Source organism: Oryctolagus cuniculus, chromosome 5 (assembly GCF_964237555.1).
Source record: "Oryctolagus cuniculus chromosome 5, mOryCun1.1, whole genome shotgun sequence".
Classification (NCBI taxonomy): domain Eukaryota; kingdom Metazoa; phylum Chordata; class Mammalia; order Lagomorpha; family Leporidae; genus Oryctolagus; species Oryctolagus cuniculus.
The window spans coordinates 161,804,160-161,818,806 of NC_091436.1; the positions used below are offsets into that span (position 1 = coordinate 161,804,160).

General features: G+C 41.2%; 1 long non-coding RNA gene across 1 annotated transcript in view; it reads right to left on the reverse strand.

Moving 5' to 3' along the window:
- LOC103349674 (uncharacterized) overlaps positions 1-13,171 on the reverse strand; it is a 40,155-nt gene extending 26,984 nt beyond the window's left edge. The window contains exons 1-2 of the long non-coding RNA XR_011388818.1: positions 8,341-13,171; positions 6,314-6,411 (exon numbers count right to left, since the gene is read on the reverse strand). This is a non-coding gene — a long non-coding RNA (uncharacterized lncRNA). The remainder of the gene's footprint in view (positions 1-6,313; positions 6,412-8,340) is intronic.
- Positions 13,172-14,647: the final 1,476 nt, after the last annotated feature.

Below are 14,647 nucleotides of genomic sequence, written 5' to 3' on the forward strand. Positions count from 1 at the left end.
AAAAAAAAAAAAAAAAAGAACTACACTGAGAGGGAGGCTCCTGAACACCGACCTAAGCCCAGTCCCAGGCTCCCTGGCTCATCTGTGAAATGTCTCCTCATCGGTGTGAGCTATAAGCTGATGGGCTTCATCAGCTATAAAGTGAAGCAATCCAATTGCATGATTTCAAGCTCCCTTTCAGATGTGAGTTTTAATTCTATGCTTCTATCCATGAATACGAACTAAATACAAAATTCAAGTAAGGAGGAAAACAAATGTGTACTAGCATGTCTGCATAGAAAACTCAGGAATGAGGGCAACTATATTTTTGAAGATATTTATTAGGGGGTAAACATACCTATCTTCTCTAATATTTATCATTTTCTAGCGGTGAAAACATTCAAAATCCTTTCTATTAGCTTACATATCATAGAAAATCATAAAGCAGATTATCATCATATTCATTGTATTGTACCATAGAACACTGGAGTTTCTTATTCTTATCTGACTGTAAATTAGTACCCTTGAATCAACCGTTTCCCTTCTCTCCCTCCTCCTACTTCCCCAAGTCTTTGGCTATCATTATTCTACTGTTACCTTCTATAAGGTCAACCTATTTGGATGCCATGTATGAGTGAGATCATGTGGTACTCATCTTTGTGTGCCTAGTTTATGTCACTTAACATAACGGCTTTCAGTTCTATTCATGTTGTTTCAAATGGCAAACTTTCTCCTTTTTTGCTGCTGAGTACTATTCCATTGTGTGAATGTATCATGCTTTCTTTCTTCACAAAGCATAGTAAATTTACGTTGTTTCCATTTCTAGATTTGTAAATAGTGCTACAACAAACAAGGGCGTAGAGATGTCATTTCTACAAACTGATCTCATTTTCTTTGTATAGTTACCTAGCCAAAGGAATAGATTATACTTTATTGTACATGCTAGATTAAACATTTTTTCACTTGTTTTATTCTAGATGTGTTTATTCAATGTTTAATATTTTATCTGAAAATAATTTTAAGCAAGTTAAAAAAGTAATACATTACTGTATACCTTTTTCTAGCTTCCCCTGATGTAACCTTCAGCATAATCTTAAAAGAAATTATCAAAAATAATTAACATTGATGCCTTAAAATATATTATATCAAGAGTTTATGTTGATAAATGACTCACGTTTTTAAATGTTTGAGTATATAAATAAGTAACATTTGTACTCTCTCTGTAACTTCTTAAGCCTAGATATAAGATGAAAATCTGATATAATTTCTGATTTCCCACTTATATTTCTCTGAAAGTTTTTAAAGATGATTGTAAGTTCAATGCCCATTCTCTTTTGCAAATTTTTTAGAAGATTAAAAAACAAAAACACTTCTTATCTGTTATTTCAAAAACAAAGATGGGGGCCAGCGCTGTGGCATAGCAGGTAAACCACTACCTACAGTTCCAGCATCCCTTATGGGCACCAGTTATAGTTCCAGTCGCTCCACCGTTCCACTTCTGATCCAGCTCTCTATTGTGGCCTGGGAAAGCAGTAGAAGATGGTCCAAGTCCTTGGGCCCCTACACCCACAAGGGAGACCCAGGAGAAGCTCCTGGCTCCCGGCTTCAGGTCAGCCCAGCTCTGGCCATTGTGGCCAAATGTGGAGTGAACCAGTGGATGGAAGAGCTCTCTCTCTCTCTCTCTCTCCCTCTCTCCCTCTGCCTCTCTTTAACTCTGCCTTTCAGATAAATAGATAAATCCTCAGTACACACACACACACACACACACACACAAGTTGGTGACTGGTGATTCCTTAGCTGAACACATCAGTGACTTTGTGCTCAAGTCCGGATGCCCGGATTCCAAAGGTCTTTGACAAACAAAATCCTGAGTAACAGGTGGAAATTTTCATAATGTTTAACAGGAGATGGAAAAAGACTGGAGATATAGTAGCTGCCTCTAAATAGTTGAAGCTGTGTCAGATAGAAGACAGATTAGATTCATTCTCTCAGACCCTTGAAGGGCAGAACAAAACCAAGCAGGTGAAAATTGCAGCAAAAGGCGACTGGATTATTGCAAGGAAGAACTGTCTAAAAATTATTTTGCCTGAAAATATATCTGAAATTCAAGGCAGACAGTACATCTTCTGTCACTGGATATGTTGAGACAAATGGGATGTCCTCGCACCATGACTGTTACAGAGGTAATGTTTCCAGGTGGCAAGATTAAACTAAATAATTCTGATGTTTTCTACTGAATATGAGCTGCTATCTGCATAACATGTTGATGTTACACAAGCAAGTAGAATATTTTAAATGCCTGAAAGGTGCTCTTTTGTTTAAAAGTCTTCAACCCAGAGGGCTGCCATTGTGGCACAGCAAGTTAAAGTGTTGCCCACAATGCCAGCATCCTGTATCAGAGCACCGGTGTGATACCCAGACGCTCCACTTCCCATCCAGCTCCCTGCTAAGGTGCCTGGGATGGCGGTGGAAGACGGCCCAAGTACTTGAGCCCCTGCCACCATGTGGAAGACCTGGATGGAGTTCCAGGCTCCTGGCTTCCAACTGGCCCATCCCCAGCTGTTGTGACCATTTAGGGAGTGAACAAGTGAATGGAAGCTCTCTTTCTCTCTCTGTCACTCCACCTTTCCAATGCATACAAATAAATCTTAACAAAAGTTTCAGCCCTGTGTGTTGTGGACTGAGGGCCTCTGGCAGTGTAAATGAGTCTTTCTTCTAACTTTTCCACTTTACACCTCAGAATTTTGTAAGTCATCTGTACTAAGTGGTTAGAAAGCAATTCAGATGTGTGTGTGTGTGTGTGTGTACATGCACATATATACATATATGGTTATTTCAGCTCATAAAATAAAAGAATCAAGCAAATTCAAGATTATCATTTCCATTTCATATGACACTAAATTACAAAACCGATTTTGCTGAAGTACCTACAGGGCCTGCAATAAAGTCAGAAACTATGAATTGCTATTTATTTATTTATTTTCATTTGAGAGGCAAAGAGACAAGGGGAGGGGGAGATGAGAGAGAGAGAGAGAAAACTTTCATCCACTTCCCAAATGTCTGGGACCAGGAGCTCAGTCTAGGTCTCCCACATGTGTGGCAGACATCCAAGTATGTGAGCTATCACTTGAGTGGGAAGCTGCAGTCAGGTGTGCAGGCAGAAGTTAAAACCAGGCACTCTCCATAGAGGATGCAAGTATCCCAATCAGTGTGTTAACCACTGCACCAAGCACCTGCCCCAATAGCAATTCTTAAATAGAAATTGTATTTCCTAAATAAATATTTTATTGTTAATGAACAAATTCTTCTGTGATAAATTCTAGAAAGATTCTAAGAAAGTTAATCTGGTTCTCATTTAAATCTATTTTATCTGTATTTTTAAAATGTTAGTATTACTGATTGCATGCTGTCTCCATCTGTGTCTCAAGGGAAAAAATATCCTAAAACACAAACACGGGCTGATGTGGGAAAAAAAGTCACTAGGGAAGGAAGACGATTGTATCCAGGTCTCAAAGTTCCAATCACTGTGTTTTCTCTTTCTTTATTCATCAAGGATGAAAGGGAATGAAGCCCTGAGCCGCCCCCACCAAGGAAGAACACTATAAATCTAAATAGCCTGTGACTGCGACCAGATTTGAGGACATGAATTGTAGCATATGCCTAATGATTCGCAATACACTGTATGTTGAAACTAAAGAACATGCGTGGCATATGTGAGGCAGAAAAAAGAACAACTTAAAAAGAAGGTAATTAAGAGAACTCTCTCCAATTGTTCTCAATGTGGAGCTTCTAAAATTACCTCTCAATGTGGAGCTTCTAAAACTACCATTCTCCAAGGGAGCCATCTATTGAAATACGCAGGAAGAAAGGAGGAGGAGCTATAACCAAATGGGTAGTATGTGTCACCAAAGTCTATCTTACCCAAGAGGCAAACACACCATTGGAACCATCTATGCTTACAGTGAGATAATGTTGGTGATAAACTGATTAACAAACCTAAATGTGCCCACGGAAGTATGCTTCTCATTTGAGCATCCTCTTTGCTTGATGTCATGTTAAAGGTATAAATGTTCCTATGCGGGTACTCAAAACGCTCATGATGGGATTAAAAGGTAAGTTTATTTTGGTGCAAAAAAAAAAAAAAAAAAAAAAAAAAAAAAAAAACCTTTGAGATCCATGCATACAAAAGTTTTCAAAAAGTTGGTGAAATATGTATTATTTAAAAAAGCAAACTGGGCATATATTTCAAAATATTTTGTGCCAAAATAAGCTTGTCTTTTTATTTCATTTTCACAAATTTTTAAGTCCCTTTGTATTATATATGTCTCCAAACAATGGTGATGTACATTAAGCAGACTAAAAATACGTTTCCAATCACTCTTGTGTAGAAATGATAGTATTTCTGATGTCTTTAGGCTTTGAAACACATAGTGTTTACCTACAGATGTGTACTGGTCACTCTGGAGGCACCCAATTTCTCCAGTCCATTCTAGGCACTACAGCCAGGGGTAGCAACCTAAACCTTAGACCCAATTAAGCACCAACTCCAAGTTCAGCTCTGTACGGCCATGGTGTTTCGAGTTCTCTTCAACCTCATCTCTTACCACCTTATGCTTTATACAAATCGCTATCCAGGTTTTCTGTATTTGTTTTGAACTGTGCTTTCTTGAATGAGGCTTCTCACCTTTATACTCTTGCATAATCTGTGCCCTCAGCATGAGGCATTTCTCTGCTTTGTGTATATTTAACTCTCACTGACCTTGTAGACTCTGTTCAAATGTTCCTCTCCAGGACTTCTCCTGGATTAGATAGGCTGCTCATGTGTTCCATAACATTTTGAGTTGATGTTTCTGTCTGCACTGCATTTTTTAAAAGTTACCATTTCATTTTAAACATAGCTTATAGTTTTGAATGGCAGGTATACTTACAAAAATATTGGAATAAAACAAGAGATTTACCTAAAGTTTAGTAAAATTTCAAAGATATAGTTTCCATATATCAAGTAATTTATAGAGCAAACTAAACAAAATATTAAAGCATAATAATAACACAGACCACTAATAAACATTGAACTGCACCTCATTTAATTGTTCACCTCTGTGTGGGTGTTCATTCAGGCAAGGGGATCGGCCCATGGCTTGTATAAGGCCCAGGAACTCACTTGCTCTGGCCCTGCCAAGGCAACCACAGGTGGGGCCTGGAATTCAATTAATCTAGAGCAGGGTGATTTTTAAGTTGATAGTTTTGTATGGCCTGTGAATGATATTTATAAAAATCCAAATGGCCTTTGGCAGAAAAAAAGGGTCTCCAGCCCCACTGCACTTTTCTACAAAGGCATATAGCATTTTATTATTTTCTCTGTGTTTGTCTATACTCCCTGATAAAATGTAAGTTCTGTAACAAGCAGAATGCCGTATCTCCAGTATCTAACATGGGACCTGGCACATAATTGTAATCAAAATGTAGGGTTGCGGGTAGGAGGGACATTATGGGGGGGAAGCCATTGTAATCTATATTCTGTACTTTGGAAATTTATATTCATTAAATAAAAGTTAAAAAAAATGTACACGTAGGAAAAATGAATGAGTGAACTAAGGAGAGAACTGGGGAGTGTAAGTGACCAGTGCAGAAACTAACAAATACATTGGCTCATCCATAGCTAATGCATGCATAAGCCACAAGAATGATCTGTCCTGCAAGTAGAGAAACTGAGTCAGAAAACTTGCCTCTTCTCATCCCACACCATTTGTAAGGAGCAGAGATGGGGCGAGTGAAGGTTCAAGTCTCCACACACCGTCGGTCCCTCCCCAAAAGCTGAGCTTTGTTTTAGCCGCACCGGATTAAGTTCCCCAAAAGGAGGGGAAAAGATATTAAATGGATCAATATAGAAACAAGATATAAGCGTAGTTTCTCTAGAGGTTTTACTTTCATTAACTAACTTACTGAGGAAAAGTATTGCACAAATAATCCATGGGTATAAAATGATCCTGGTGCTGGAAAGAAACTAAGAAAAGAACTGAATTTGCCTAGAGGCATTTCCAGATTAACCTATCTATACCAGGCTCTTCCAATGGCATTGGAGGCCTTGGCAGAAACAGACATGCCCGAAACCTGATTTTTCAATCTCCTGATGCTTTATCAAATTTTTGGCATCATCACGGTTTTGTGATTAAGCAAACCAGGCTTGTACACACATAATAACTACAAGACAGCTTCTCGCATTTCAGCACACTGTGTCCTCAATGTCACAGGACTGGCTGCTGTGAAAATGAAAGTAGAACACTGGCTGGCACAAAGCAAAGCAAACCAAATACTTTGCTCAGCTGAGACTGACCAGGTACTATCTGGCTTTTCAGGTAATACACTCCTCAGGGTGTGGGGTTGTCTTCTGCTTCTGCAGCTGGTTACCTTTATGGTGTAATTTGAGATTACCTATATGGGCAAAGAAGAGGGAAAAAAAGAATAAGAATTGTATTTAAAGTATAATAGTCCCAACAGGAAATAGGCAACACTTAAACCATGGCCATTTGGAATGCTCTCATGATCTTGGCAATAAATCAAACACACACGGCCATGAGTATTATTTGTATACCTAAAAGGCTCCCTGGTGAAAGATAAGAGTCTACCTTCTAGTTTTTATAGAAATGCAATAGGAAAAGGGTAGCCTAAAGTTCCAGTGGGAGATATAAGAAAACACTTAAGATGTGTTTACAGAAATCCATTGCAAAGTCATAATGTCACACTAGATCTGTGCTCTGGAATCTGGGGCAAACGTGTACAGGACATTTGCAGGCTGCTGTGCACCACACAGACTTGCGTTTTGTTGCTTTATCTTGAGGATTTTACTGCATTTCCACTTGCCATCTCTTCACAACTTTCAGTGTTGCATAGTTAGCCCATTGCACCTCTAGCCCCAAAACCAGAGTTTTCCGCACGATCTCAGAGAGTTATCACTTCTCTCTTCCTCTCCAGAAAGCTGCCATGATGTGTGACAAGCACTGCACTCGGGATTCCTGGAGACACCTGTCTCTCCCACCTGATGACAGTTAAACTGACTCTATTGTTGTCTCCAAGGTCAGCATTCTTCCTTGGTACCTTGTGGCAGATCTCTGAAAATTTCTGTTAACCTAATAAATCATGATTTTCAAATGCCTCTGAGTCCTTAAGTGAGGTCTTCAAAAACTCACTATGAAGGCCTAAACCCTCCCACAGGTCTTCACAATTGGGGGTGTGCCTGACTCATCTGCCTGTACCAATGATTGCTACTGGTTCTGTACCACAATTTGTATGAGGATATCTCAGAAAGTTTATGGAAACCCAAAATGAATAGATAAGTTCATTCTGGTGCAAACAATTTTGAAATCCATGCAAAGTTTTTTTCTAATATGCATTTCCATAAAGTTTTTAAGACCCCATAGACATGGATTTCAAAAATATTTTGCACCAAAATAAACTTATCTTTTCATTTCATTTTCCATAAACTTCCAAAGTCTCCTCATATTAACATCTTAGTTGATAGTTGAGGCTTTTGTGGAGGCTAAATTTTTTTACCACTTTCACAAAGAAGGAATTTTCTTATCTCAATATTTTTTACTGTTAGTTGTTGGTTATTACTGGGTTGAATGAGAAGAAACAAAATTTAAAAAAGAAAAAGTTAGAAAATGTGGTTATAAGCAAGAATCCATACTTTGCTCTGTATTTCCTACATTATGTAGAGTGATTAAAAAAAAAAGCAAATCTTGTGCTCAAAAGAAACCGGGTTGAGATATTCAACAGTTAACCACTGATTCAAAGTAAAAGACCAGAAACATCTTTTATAGTTTCCCATTTCTCTCTCTAGGGAAAGATTAGAGAAGGTAGTTTGTAATAAATGTGCATTTTGCCAGAAAAGATCTTATTAGTATCCTCTAAAGAGAAAAATTATTTATCTGTTCTTAGCAATTGAGATTGCCCAAGGAAATAAATAAATTCCAATTTAGTCTTAAAAGCACCATCCACATGTAATGGTAATTACTCTAACACATTTTAACTGCACTAATCAATAGAATCATCATGATTTCAGCAGGTGATAAAGTGAAATATGATAGTGGTCAAGATATATAAATATTATATTTCATGTTGTTGAGTTTTTGTTTGAAAGATGACTACTTCTTCCTTGGCACTAGGAGTCTGTAAAGTTGGAAGTGTGTTTAGTGAATCTTTGGTCTATGAAATTTTAGCAGGAGATACAATTGGTTAAAATGTTCGTAACCACCATTGTGGCACAGCAGGTTACACCACCACCTGCTATGCTAGCCTCCCACATGAGCACCAGTTCAAGTCCGGCTTCTCCGTTTCCAGTCCAGCTCCCTGCTTATGTACCTGGAAAGGCAGCAGAAGATGGCCCAAGGACTTAGGCCCCTGCAATCCATGTGGGAGACCTGGACAAAGTCGCAGACTTCTGCCTTCAGCTTGACCCAGCTCTAGCTGTGTGGCTGTCTGGGGAGTGGACCAGCAGATGCAAGATCTTTCTCTCTGTCTCTCCTTCTCTCTCTGTGACTTTACCTTTCAAAAATAACACATAAATCTTTTTTTCAAAAGAAAGAGAATAATTTAATAATAGGATTCTCTGAATAAGTCTTCATATTTTATTTCCGAAATATTCAGAAGAGGTTTATTTTTCAGCTGTGAAAAACAGCTAAAATGTTCTTGCTAGTTCCTAACTCACAAGCACACCAAACAGTCACCTCTTGAAGCCCTGGCAAGTGCTCCCAGAACCCTTGCTGCAGACGAAGGGGGCAGGGCCAACATAAACCCTGCAGAAAAACACCCAGGATGTGCCACACACCCACGACTCTCTGTGGTTTCCTCCCACTGATGTCAAAGCAACAGGCAAACCCAAGCTCCACCCCTCCCTTAGCGTGCTCCCCAACAGTCCACGTTGTCCTTCCAGCTGTAAGCATGTCAGGAGCAGACAGGAACATGAGACAGACCCGAAGCAGCATGCAGGACGGCAGGCAAAATATTAACAGGGCCAAGCAAGGGGTCTGCAGGCCAGTGTGGCTCCAACTCTGTCTTGAGAACTGTCCCTTGCCCATCTAACTCTCCATGGAATTTTGATGCAGAACGTAAAATTTTATCTTCATCGTCCCTGCTGTTCTGGGTTAAACTAAGCCAAAATTTAATATTTCTGGTTCTTGCCATTTACTTAGAGAAGAATTCTAAGCACTGGCTCAAACAAGACATGCAGCATGATGAGGTTTAGGATTTTTTAGAGAGTGAGAAAAATACACAGGAACGTGAGGGCTTCATTAGGGAGAGTGGGCCAAGAACAGTAAATGGGGAGCTTCAAACCTTTAGACAGAGAACACAGGTGAGAGTGCACAAAGGCAAGAGTGGGGCAGGCAAGAGAGAGATGAGGCCAGTGCTCTCCAGGCCTCTTACTCACTTCCAGAAGGGGAGTGGTTACACAGTGTGATTGACAGGTGGTGGAAACAGGTGAGAGTCCGTGGTGGTAACACGGGTGTGACCTCCAGTTCAGGAACCTAACCAAGTCCATGACCAGTCCCATATCATCCCCCCTCAGAGATTCCTGACCCTTAATCTTGACAAGATGCTTAATGGCATAGACCCATCACATCTTCTGTATCTGCTTCCTGCTGATCATGGATGCAGGCCCTGCCTGTCTGGGGTCCAGAAGTCTCTTCCTATCTCACCTAATGAATCCATTTCACCAGCTGGGGAATTTTCAGTCACCACCAATGGCTGTGTCCCCCACATGGTCATCACTAATCTCACAAATTGTTGAATTCCAAAACACAGAAGTTTGTCAATCAACATGAGCAAAACTGGAAAAAAATGCAATTGGAGTGCCCTTTAAGATGCAAATAACATATTCAATAGACTCTCAGATAGTGGGTGGTGATGGACTCTCCTTATGCAGATTATAAACCATCTAGCCTGAGCATAGAGATTTTTAATGTGTCTTTCAGTGAACATACTACTGTTTGAGTGAAGGTGGTAGACTCCATCATTCACTGCACATGTTCCTCCCTGTTTTACTAATATATATTCCAAGGCCTGCCAGTTGTCCATAACTACTTTGCACAGAGTGTCCACAGAAATAAGTACTTGCTGTACAAGTTGGCCTGAAGCATAACCCAGATTGCCTAAAGCAATGGTCAGGTTTTTAACATCAGCTTCATGTGGCTCAGCACGATCTCCTAGTATTATAATACAAGAACCCACTAAGGAGTTTTTCTGACAATAAAATTTCCCAGAGAGAATAAAAAAAAAATTGGGTATAACATGTATGGCTTAAAGTGCAATAGTCTCGATAAAACGAAAGCAAAAGCTTTACTTATCTTTTTGCTTTTTGAAGAGGAACGTGCGATCTTTGATCGGCTCACAGGAATAGGCAGACGTTATCTTTCGAGTTCACCTATGAAGACTCAAGAGGTGGAAATTTAATCCTTGACAAATGCACCCAGCTTGGGGGGGTCCTGTAATTTCACCGAGGTGGGTGTACTCAGCAGCACCTGGTAGGGATCCTTCCATTTAGGCTGCAGCTGGTCTGAAGGGGACCCTTCCTTCCAAGTTTTTAATAAAACTGAGTCTCCTGGGGAAATAGGCTGTTCATCAGTCTTAGGATCTGGCACTGGGAGAACTTTATTACCATACTCTATCACAGCCTTTTGTATCTGGCCTAAATCGATAATATACTTTATCTGATCTTGAACTTCTGAATCAAAGAGGATGTCAGAGGTGAAGGAAGGCCTTCCATAGAGCATCTCATATGGACGAACCCTTAAGGCAGTCTTGGGTGCTATTCTCATCCTGAGAAGAGCAATAGGCAACAGTTTAAGCCACATTTCTTAGATCTCTTGGCCAAGCTTAGCTAGAATATTTTTAAGACCATGAATATCCCTTTTCAAATTCACCCGATGACTGAGGGTTCCAAGAAGAGCATGAAGATGGTAAGAAATTCATAGGACATCACCTAGTCCTTTCCCTTCAACACTGGAGAGACGAATTGCATTAAAGCTCCTCTTCCCAGATGGGTAGAGTTATGCATTTCCTTAATAATTGGCCAGTGAGAAGCCATTGGAAGCATAACCTTATGATCAAAAGTCCACCACCGCTAGCATCTTTAGTATAACCTTGTTGGATCCATCAGATCTCAGTAGAGCGAGACACTTTAGCCATTACTGCAGGCTGAGGTAGCAGAGCTGTGGCCAGAACATCCTGTCAGCAGCTATTTTCGCCTCCTTGTCCGCACACACATTTCCCTTGCTAACATAGCTCTCCGCCTTCTGATGCCAGCTGCTTCCAAAGGTTCCGGCACTGACTGAAGCAGAGCTCAGATCTCCTTTCCATATTTAATGGGAATTCTTTGCAGTCCATAAGCATCTTTCTTTCCAAATTGCTGCATGTGTGTGTAACACAAGGAAAGCATATTTGGAGTCTGCATATATATTAACTCGCTGACATTTTCCTAATTGCAAGGCTCTAGTTAATGCAGTAAATTCAGCCTTTTGAGCTGAAGTATTACTTGGCAATGCTTGAGCTTCTATTACCTGGATAAGATCCACTATAACACAATTTGCCTTTCTAATGTCTTCCTTCATGTAGCTACTTCCATCAAATAGCTTCCTTTCTCTTTCCTGAAAGAGCAGGCTTTACCTGGGATAATCCCAGGTAATCTACCTCCTATTTAGAAATTTGAGCTTTCATTGGGGAAACTCTGTCCTCGCTTTCCCAGATTCTGGGTTTAATGGATGCAGAAGAAAACATCCTTTAGGCAAGGATTTAGCACACAATAGGATGCACGGGGAACAGCTGCCTCCTTCATAGTCCTGAGACTTTGAGCCATTCTGTACTCTCCATTTGATGTTAAAACAGGCAAGACAGGAGTATTACAGGGAGACACAGGTCCAAGAGTCCATGTCTGAGAAACTGAATTAACTGTAAGGAAATACTTAAGAATAATAACAAATCTCTTACAAGCAATGGAGTTGGTCACTTAGACATGAATGAAACTTATAAGACATAATGATATCCTCTATGTAACACATTAAAACAAAGTAAATCTCTGAGACAGTTAGGAAGTCAGATATGAGCTTATGTGCGTGTGACAAAGGCCTAAGGAGACATTTAGGTCCAGCATATGCATCTCAAAGTCATCCTGGTAATGTTTCAGGGGCAGCCCAGTATTTGCATCCTGCCCTGCTCCTTCTACCTGATAACCTGCCAGGTGGGGGTCCCCACCCCTTCTGCCTGATATCTGCATTTCAAATATCCTCCTGATCCTCCATCCTCCAGGGGGTCTTGCTCACCCTTCCTCTAACCAGAGTGCTGCCAGCCAGGCTTCCTCCTGTCTGATAACTTCAGGGGGAAAACTCAGATAGGAGCTTTTCTATTTACATCCAAGAAGTCCTTTGTTCCAAGAGGAGCAGAGATGAGAAGACAAAGACCTATCCCTTAAACGCCCCCCTCCCCGGGCCTCAACCAGACACCAGACTGTGCGCTCAGCCCTCTGCCTCTCTGCTGAGCCGCCCGCCTGGCCTGCCTGAGTGTAATCTCTCCACTCAACCATGTGACCTCACTCTTCCCCCAGTCCGAGCGACTGGGCACTCTCTCTCAGGTTCTGTCTGGAGAGGTGCCCATCCGTTCTTATGGATGTCCCTTCCCTAATAAACCTTGCTATTTTACTTTCCACTACTTTCTGTCTCATGCCTGAATTCTTTCTGGCGCGAAGACAGGAACCCTACCATTCACCAGTAGCAAGACCAAGTTTTACCATTAACTCTAATAATACGATTCTTTGAGGATAGAGGACTTGCATGGGAAGTTAGTACACTGTGACTGCTGCAATTAACACTCTTACGTGTGATGTCAGTAATCACTTGAGCCTAGGCCGTAGAAGACTTTTTTTTTTTTTTTTTTTTGACAGGCAGAGTGGACAGTGAGAGAGAGAGACAGGGAGAAAGGTCTTCCTTTGCCGTTGGTTCACCTCCAATGGCCGCCACGGCTGCCGCGCTGCGGCCGGCGCACCGCGCTGATCCGATGGCAGGAGCCAGGAGCCAGGTGCTTCTCCTGGTCTCCCATGGGGTGCAGGGCCCAAGCACCTGGGCCATCCTCCACTGTACTCCCTGGCCACAGCAGAGAGCTGGCCTGGAAGAGGGGCAACCGGGACAGAATCCGGCGCCCCAACCAGGACTAGAACCTGGTGTGCCGGCGCTGCTAGGTGGAGGATTAGCCTAGTGAGCCGCGGCGCCAGCCCGTAGAAGACTTTTGAATCCACAAATCCCATTAGTTTTCAGACAAGGCTGTGAGCAAAGTGGAAGTTCTTTCCTTCAGAGATGAGTACGTCTTTCTTTGATGACCACTTTTTCCACTGGGGTCTCAATCGCAGATTTTCTTCATGTAGGGACATATTTTGCACCAGTGTCCTGACTTTTCCATAACATGTTGTGGGCTTTTCAGCCAGGCTAGAATGCCTTATGGGCTGTCTCTGAGTCCAGTGAGTGTTATTTATGGCAACTGCCAACCTATGACTCTGCTGTATGGACTGCTTCCCATGTTGATGCATCCCCTCCTCTTTGACCCTATCTATATTATCATTAAACACTTAAAATGCTACTTTTACCATCCAGCTCATGGGGACGTGGGATCCCATGGCACGTTTTCAAACTGTGCCCTTAGAAGTAAGTCCACAGGAATGGATGTGGAACCATAGAGTTGAACAGTCTCTCTGTAGGACAAGAGAAAATAATAATAAACATGGCTCTCAAAGAGCCTTATTATCCTTAAGCATATGACTCGGATACATCGCATTAGCTATAATTTTGACACCCTAGAGTCTCCATTTGTATGCAAAATGGGGTCTATTATTTTAGCCAGTGCACTGATGGGGCTCCCAATTTTTCCTCCCTTTTTTAAAACCAGCATAAAGCCAGAATACCATACAAAAACAAAGAGACAACTACCTGGTCTGGGACACATCATCCCAGGAAGCCACAGAGAAAACTGCCTGATCTGAGATGAAGTCTCCCACGGCCTGCCATGCGCACCAACTCCCAAAAGGCCACAGAGAACCAGTGTGAAGCTAAAATAAATTTTAAGGATAAAAAGTAATAAGAAGAACACTTCTTAGTCTGAAAAGCACCATTCGACTGCCATACCACTCCTGGCAGGGGGGTGAGGGGTATCAAATCCCAGGGGGCCAACAAATTCTGATGTATAGCCAAAAAAGATAAAAAAATTAAAAATTGACTGGTGTGGAGCCAAATAGGATAACAGATTAAAAACAAAACAAAACAAAAAATACGGGAACCTAAGGGAGGTGGCATGAAGCCATAACATAACAAACTAAAATATAAGGGAACTGGTGCAAAGCTAAAATGATGAAAAACAAAAATAAACAAAAAAATAACCAACCAGAGAATTCAAGAGGTGACCAGCACAGAGCCATGAAATAAAAAAATAAAAAGCCAAAATAAAAAAAGACCAGGAATCCAATTACATGAATTCTGCCATCCGGTGCATGGCCATGAAAATAATAGACTAAAATAGAAAAATAAAAAGTCACTGTGCTAAGTAGGTGTGCACAGTGTGGGCAGGCACGGGGGTTCGCTATCTTGGGGGTGGAGTCTGTTGCCCATCTTCCAGTAAGGACAGAAGTCCTCAT